Genomic DNA, 8,190 nt, shown 5'->3' with positions numbered 1-8,190 from the left:
CGTTTTTCATCTGCTTCGCCCAGCCCAAACTGTTACAAACAGTTATTGGTGGTGATACCATAGGTATCTGTTGTTCTGTTGTGCGTTGTCAATGCGAAAGGGTGGTTGATTGCTTAAAGCTGTTGTGAAGAAATTGTCCTGTGCGTTTAAATATCATTACCAGTGCCACCTATTGCCTATTAGCTGAACTGTGACAGTTTCTTGTTGTTTGTTTTGTTCACTTTAGCTGTGTTCCTTTATATGCTGTTTATATTACAGCTTTTTGCAGGGTTAACCTTCTTTGAGAGGATTTGTTTGAAATATAAGCAAAGGAATTGACATTTAAAACCCAGTCGGTTTGTTAAATCCGGTTATATATAAACGGGGTATTACTTACCTGAAGTTACCATTTTAACCATTTGTTACCATTTTTAACCTGCACAGCGTTCCTTAACCCCGAAAAGTGGCAAAACTGGAAGCAATTTTTAAGAGAGTGAGAGGGGAGAGAGAGCGAAAATGGCTTTCTCTTCTACCACAGGCTACCAGCAAAATTTCTGCAGGTAAAAATGGCAGAACTGATTTTTCGACTTTTGTTTGACGATTATTTCACAATGAAAAAGAAAATGGACGAAAAGCAGAAGAAAAAGTCGAACGCTGACAAAACTAAATTAAAAACTGTGAAATAAAAGACGACAATTGATTTTTTATGTTTCTTTTTGACATTGCTGCCAGATCTACCATTTTTCCGTTCCTTTACTTTTCTGACACTTTTCTCTTTTACCACCCTTACCATTAAAAAAGTACAGGAACAAAGCTTTTATATCTAACAAAATGATGTTAACCGGAAAGCATGGTATGTAATGACCGACAACTACGTTTCATTGCGAGTGAACATGCAAAAATCTGTCCTTTTTCTTTGAAATTCAAAGCAGACGGAGGTGAGCCTGAGGAGATTTCATCGGCATTAAAACGGAGCCTGAACTTAACCTGCGATACTTCTACTGTTCTGACAGAAGAAAATAATAGACTGTGACAACATTTGTTGTTAAAGTAATATAATTTAAAAATTTATTGAATAAATGAAATCAACTTATAAAAGTCAAATAAATACCTCTTTTAAGGCATTAATCGAAATACTGAACTAAAATTAAATCTGAAATGAAAATGAATCCTGAAATGAAGACATTATATGAACTGATTAGAATCTATGAACTAAGAAGAACAAAAAAAGGAATTGAAATGAAAAAGAAATACAATCACTCAAAATATATGAACTAAACAAAAACTTACAAACTTAATAAAAATAAAAAAGAAATTACAAAAATTACAAAAGAATTAAACCAAGAAAAAAGAAAGAAAAGAAAAAAAAGTTTAAATACATAAATCATTAAAAATCCGCAAAAAACTGAAGTCACACAAACAAACCAAAATTGAAACGGCAACGTCGGCTCATCTCCTCTGCCCATCGTTGGACACCCATCTCTTGAACGCCAGCTATCCAGGTATTCCTGCTTCTTGGCCATAACTTTACTATATTGACAGACGGACAAAATCTGAAAATAAAAGATATATCATTAAAAATCTAATTTAGTAAGGGTAGACATAGCAAAATACTTACTTATAGAACACAATCAGCTCTCATAATTGCTGATTAATTACCCATCCCCAAATAGCTTGAGCTCAGGTTAGGCAGGTAGGGGTTAATCTTGCTAAGGAGAAAATGTCCTATACAGCGCATATGTCGTCCCTCGGGTTCAAGGATTCCCTGTAAAAAAGAAAAGAGAAATGAAACTTTTATTTTGGATTTAAAACTTACTGACTTGTACCTACACATGTACTTACCTTTACAAAACAAGTTGACTCAGACGGACGGACGGAGATTAAGCAGTAACACCACACATCACCTTGGCGAAGACCTGAAAACAAGAAGAGAGGCTTATCAAAATACTTCATTGCAGTTCTAATGTTCTTTACATGGTTTTTTCGTCATAATGTGATTTTTTTTGTATTACTATTTTGGAAAATGAATAAATATTGTATAGACCGTAAGGTATGAAAATGAAATTATAGAATATGGTTGTGATTGAGGGACAAGTGGAGGTTAAGGGGATAGGAAGGGAACAAAAAGGAGGAGATGTAGGTATTGGGGCAACATAGAGAATCCAATGTTGCTATGGTGGAACTTTCATTCCAGAGGGCGGGAGTAATTCGACATACCATCGGTCGATAAAAGTAAGTATACTCTTTCTACGGGCGTATTATGTTGTTACGGTGCATGTCACTTTTGTTGTATCCCAGACGTTTTCTTTTCGGGCTTTGAGCAAACAAATATATTCTTTTTCCATCTCAGCCTGGCATGATGATTGTTTTTGTTGCTGTGTCACTGTGGTTATCGTGTCAATCGTGTGGTTATTTGCAAGGATATTTTATAGACATTGAGAACTCACTGTGCCAAGCTTCAGCCAATATTATTGTAAAATGTGGCTAATAGGTGAAAAATACCTTAAATCGGGAGGTACGGCTATATGAGGGCTATATTAAAACATGGACCTAAAGACCCCATTTGCAATACTAGATATTCTCTTGATATAAGTAAGATTTGAGCCAAATTTCGTCAGACTACGTCAAGTGGTTCGGCAGTTAAAGAGTTTTTACCCAAAATTTGGGTAAATACTCGAAATCGGGGTACCCTTATATGGGGGCTATTAGAAAACGTGGGCCTATATTGACAAATTTTTGCAAGGATATTTTCTACACATTGAGAACTCACTGTGCCAAGCTACAGCCAATATTATTGTAAAATGTGGCTAATAGACAAAAAATACCTTAAATCGGGAGGTACGGTTATATGGGGGCTATATCAAAACATGGACCCAGTACCAGAAGTTCTGTTGACATAAGAAAAATGTAAGCCAAATTTTGTCAGCCTACGTCAAGTGGTTCGGCAGTTAATGAGTTTTTACCCAACACTTGGGTAAATACTCGGGTATTTACCCACTAGTTTAAAGAATTGTAAAATTATCCATTTTGAAACGAATTTACAACCTAAACCCAGGAATAGGGCTTAAAATGTTGTATTTGCCATTCAATATAGTAAATATCCAAATAAATACCCACAAATGGGTATTTACCCACCGTGTGGGTATTTACCGGGTAAATACCCGGTAAATACCATCTCTACACCTTAATTCCAAAAACTGATTTCGACAATTTGAACCTGAAAACAGAATTACAAAAAACCAGCATTGCATTTCGAGCGTATACCGGAGATATTTTTGTGCCACTGGGTTTTGTTGATGTTAATGTACAATATGTACAAAGGAAGACAATCAAAGGAAAAAATGTTTGTTGTGGACGCAAACACACTGCGTTGCTTGGACGTGTCTGGATTAGACATCTTAAAATTGATTTGAATGAAGTGGACCGGGATCGTTTAAAGATAAATGGAGTCAGTAATTTACGTGTAAATTCAATATCAAATATAATACAAAAATATTCGGAAGTTTTTCAACAAAAAGTGGGGTGCATCCCAAATTTAATAGCTGTGTTCCTTTACTTACCTGAGGTTACCATTTTTCCCATTTGTTACCATTTTTAACCTGCAAAGCGTTCCTTAACCCCGAAAAGTGGCAGAACTGGAAGCAATTTTTAAGAGAGTGAGAGTGGAGAGAGAGCGAAAATGGCTTTCTCTTCTACCACAGGCTACCATCCAAATTTCTGCAGGTAAAAAATGGCAGAACTGATTTTTCGACTTTTGTTTGACGATTATTTCCCAATGAAAAAGAAAATGATCGATAAACAGAAGAAAAAGTCGAAAACTGACACAACTAAATTAAAAACTGTGAAATAAAAGACGAAAATTGATTTTTTATGTTTCTTTTTGACATTGCTGCCAGATATACCATTTTTCCGTTCCTTTGCTTTTCTATTGAAAATGTTCATGAGAGAGCAATTTTGACGCTTTTCTCTTTTACCACCCTTACCATTAAAAAAGTAAAGGAACAAAGCTAATATGTTCATTGAAATTGCAGGAAAGTGCAAAACCAGCATTCATTAGGTGTGTACGATAACTTTCCCAGCAACAATTACTCAGTCAGTTCCAGCAACCTCTCTCAGTGAATTTTACTCTCTCAATCAAGAAAAATTGCAGAAAGTTATCGAACAGCATTTTGCAAAAACTTGCAAGAAAGTCAGCTGTTTCCGAAAATGTATGAAATTTGTTTTTATTTCTTTTGATATTTTAAACCAAACGGAACAAAAACATAAATTTTAAAATTGCAGTTTACTTATTTAATGCTTTAATCCTATCCACAACGCTTCAGAATCTAAAAAAAATGTGCAATTGTGAAATTTTCTTGTCAAAAATGTTAACATTTCGAATTGTTTACATTGAACAGGTGATTAAAAATCAGCTGATCAGACTTGCAAATTTTTGCGGGACAAATTTTCCCAGCAAAAATTTGCAAGTTCTCAGTCACAAAACTCTCCAAAAATCTCTCCAAACTCGCTCTCTTTTGCTGGATAATTTTGTTATCGAACAGCATTCAGTAAAAATTTGTACAAATTATTGGGTTATCGTACACACCTATTAATGAAAGGCAAGTACCATTCGCATTGCGTGAAAAAGTAGAACGAGAATTGGACTCCTTGGAAAACGAAGGCATCATTTCGAAAGTAAACAATAGTAAATGGGGATCACCTCTCGTTGTTATACCAAAGCCGAATGGCAATGTTCGCCTCTGTGTTGATTATAAGGTCTGTGTCAATCCACAATTGGAGCCGGCCCATTATCTAATAAAGCGAATAGATAAAATTTTCATCACATTAAGGAGTTCTAAATATTTTTGTAAGACCATGTTTATATTATAGCGTATACGCAAAGGAATTTACATTTGAAACCCAGTAGGTTTGTTAAATCCGGTTATATATAAACGTACTAAAAGCTGGACCTCTATAAGGCGTATTTACACGTAGCTGTGGATGAAGAAAGTAGTATTATTCAAACAATTTCTACACACAGAGGTACGTATCGGATGAACCGTTTGTCCTTTGGTATCAAGACAGCTCCTAGCTAGTTTAATCGTATCATAGATCAAATACTACAAGGCCTAGAAGGGACCACATCTTATTTTGATGACATCATTGTGCACGGCCCAACCAAATCAGTATGTGAGCAAAGACTTGTGGAATGTTTAGAAAGGTTGCATAGCTAAATGACCTTCAAAAACAGAAGCGATGTCAAAATTGCCACGTCCTGCTAACGTGGATGATGTCCGGAGGTTTTTAGAAATGGTTACATATTATTCACGGTTTATTCCCAACATGGCGACCCTGACATATCCTCTGAGAAATTTACTGGAGAAAGGAAAAAAGTTTGCATTGTCAAAGCCATGTGAAGAAGCATTTAACAAATTGAAACAAGAAATTTTACATGACAGAATTTTAGTGCCTTATAATGAATCGCTGCCATTAACTCTTACTTGTGATGCAAGTCCTACGGGTGTTGCTGCCGTACTTTCTCATTTAATTGACGACTTTGAAAGACCAATCGGGTTTATTTCCAGGGCTTTAACAAAAGCGGAACAAAATTATAGCCAATTAGATAGGGAGGCTCTTGCAATAATTTTCGCAGTTGATATTTTTTTATGTATTTGCATGGTAGAGAATTTACACTTGTGACTGATAATCGCCCGCTCTCAAGGATTTTCCATCAAAACGCTAAAACACCTGCAATGACATCACAACGATTACTACGATACGCATCGTTCCTACAAGGATTTAGTTACAAAATTGAGCATCGCAAAGCTGATCAAATAATACATTTAGATTGTTTATCAAGAGCTTCTTTAACAACGAATTCAAAATTTTCCCATTTCCTTGATAGAGAAACAAAAGACATCCAAGATCAAACTATAAACGAAATTTCTTTATTTTCAATTACAGCAAAATCGATTGCAATGGAAACAGAAAAGGATTCCGATCTCAAAAATTTCAAGAAGATTTATTAAGCGGTAAAATTTCGGATCCTGAGTATTCTATACAAGATGGAGTTTTATTGAAGGGGATGCGCGTAATAATACCAGCGACTTTACGTGAGGCACTGTTACGTGAGTTGCACCATACACATATTAGAGTCGTAAAAATGAAGCAGCTGGCAAGGAAATATTGTTTTTGGAGAGGAATTGACTCGGATATTGAGAATTTCGCTAAGTCTTGTCCGAATTCTGCAATGGTACGCAAGAGCCCTCCAAAGGTAGAAATTCACCAGTGGGATGATTCAGTCGAAAATTTTCAAAGAGTGCACATTGATTACGCAGGGCCATTACAAAACCACTATTTCCTTGTGTTAGTTGACGCTAAGTCAAAATGGCCTGAAATCAGAGTAAGTAAACAAGCTCCAACTTCAGAGATTACAATAAATTTGTTACAAAGCATATTTGTAACACACGGCCTTCCTCAAGTTATAGTGCCTGATAATGCGACAATATTCCAAAGCACCATATTTAAACATTTCTGTGAAAATAATGGCATTATTCAAAAATTTATATCTCCAGGGCACCCAGCTACCAATGGCCTAGCAGAATGACATATTCAGACATTAAAAAGGAAACTTAAAGCGATGGAAAAGTCATCATTACGACTTAAAGTCCAAGAAATCGTTACAAGGTACAGAGCAACACCACTTTCAAATGGCCAAACGAAAACGCATATCTAGGATTTACGGATAAAAATTGACAAAATTCGACCTGTTAAATTGAAAAAATCTTCGATGAAGCACAAAGTTCGAAGTCTACGCGTGGGGGAAAGGTTTCAAGTACGTTGGTACGATAATGGTATACCAACATGGAAATTTGGCAACGTTTTGAAAAAGCTCGGGAATCTCCATTATAAAATCAAACTTGATAACAACTACGTTCTGAAGCGACACATAAATCAATTATATAAATCGAATGTTTACCATCAAGATTCGCCTACTGTTCGCAAAGAAGTTCCACCTCAAAAGAAACCTATCATAGAAGAAATCATAATGCATTGGAATCAATCGCACCGCCAAGATATCGCGGAGCCATATCCGCAAATCACCACCCATACACAACCTCAAGCCGCGACCAGGGGCTCAATTCTTGTTCTATGAAAATTTTAAATGAAAAGTTTTATAAAGGAAATAAATGTCAAATGAAAAATTTTATAAGGCAAATATTTTTCATTTCAATTTTTCATAGAACAAGAATCCAGCCCCAGTTCATAACATCATTCTCCAACCTATTCACAGCCTTGCGTACGTCCCGAAACCGAACATCAAGCCGAATCCGGATACCAACCACCAGAGACGCCAAGTATCAGACGTTCGACCAGATCTAGAAGAATGCCAGCAAGATTCCAAGACCAGGTCACTTATTAGAGTGCGAAATTGTAGTGTCTCGAGTTGACATCACTGATTTTATAATTGTTTATTTGCATCATTGTTTTTCTATGGCTTTAGTCTGTGTTTAGACCATAGATGGGCTTTCTTGCACGCCAGCGTTGCTATGTTTTGTTTCTCTTTTTCGTTGTTACAACATAAATAAACATTTACCGGTAATTTCACAAATTTGTTTTAAATATAATAGTTTTTTGGACTTGTTAAAATACCGTCTGTGTTTAAAAATGATTAAAAAAGCAAAGACATTTTAACAAAAACCCCGTTCTAATTTTCCCTTAAATTCTATTTAAGAGCCATTTTGCCCATCTATGGTTTAGACCAATGGTGCACAAGAAGATAATGCTATTTTGAGTTTTTGTATGGGAAAGAGAGTTGTAGTTAACTTTTTCGTAAAGACGCGTGCATGGCTGGTTTAGACCAGCCAAGATCATCCATATACGTTAACGTGACTGCAACAACAACTTGTGCTCTCTTTTTTCTCATCTGTCGTGGTTTAGCAAAGGAAAGGCTGGCTCAGAGAGACTAATGCTCAAAATATTTTGAGCACCACCGGTTTAGACCAAACCCGTTCGTAGGTATTGATATGGTTACGAAGTTTTTCGGCAAATCACACACACGCGACCCGAACGCAAAGTAAGAGAGCAAATGTTTTGATTTTTTTACTTCAGTCTTATGTTTGGTTTACATTCGGCGTCTTTTCGTGATTTCGAAGGCGTTTCGTGATTTCGCGCGGAATCAAGCAAAAATTATCATGATTTCGCATACAAAAATGAAATCATCTCATTTCG

The 8,190-nt window shown here is 35.9% G+C and overlaps 2 long non-coding RNA genes across 3 annotated transcripts; one reads left to right on the top strand and one right to left on the bottom strand.

Annotated features, from left to right (window-relative positions):
• Positions 1 to 374: 374 nt before the first annotated feature.
• On the top strand, positions 375 to 7,724 carry LOC141397495 (uncharacterized). 2 transcript variants are annotated; one of them, XR_012411416.1, is made up of 4 exons: positions 375 to 539; positions 786 to 1,481; positions 5,923 to 6,361; positions 6,534 to 7,724. It is a non-coding gene; the product is annotated as an uncharacterized lncRNA (long non-coding RNA). The 2 variants fall into 2 exon arrangements; XR_012411415.1 differs by having other exon boundaries at positions 375 to 1,481.
• Positions 1,018 to 2,300, bottom strand: LOC141397494 (uncharacterized). Its single transcript, XR_012411414.1, has 2 exons — positions 1,598 to 2,300; positions 1,018 to 1,532 (listed from the first exon to the last, which is right to left on the bottom strand). It is a non-coding gene; the product is annotated as an uncharacterized lncRNA (long non-coding RNA).
• Positions 7,725 to 8,190: the final 466 nt, after the last annotated feature.

Source organism: Musca autumnalis, unplaced genomic scaffold (assembly GCF_047663935.1).
Source record: "Musca autumnalis isolate F117 unplaced genomic scaffold, ASM4766393v1 scaffold_3, whole genome shotgun sequence".
In the NCBI taxonomy this organism is placed as follows: Eukaryota; Metazoa; Arthropoda; class Insecta; order Diptera; family Muscidae; genus Musca; species Musca autumnalis.
This window is presented reverse-complemented; position numbering and strand designations above follow the sequence as displayed.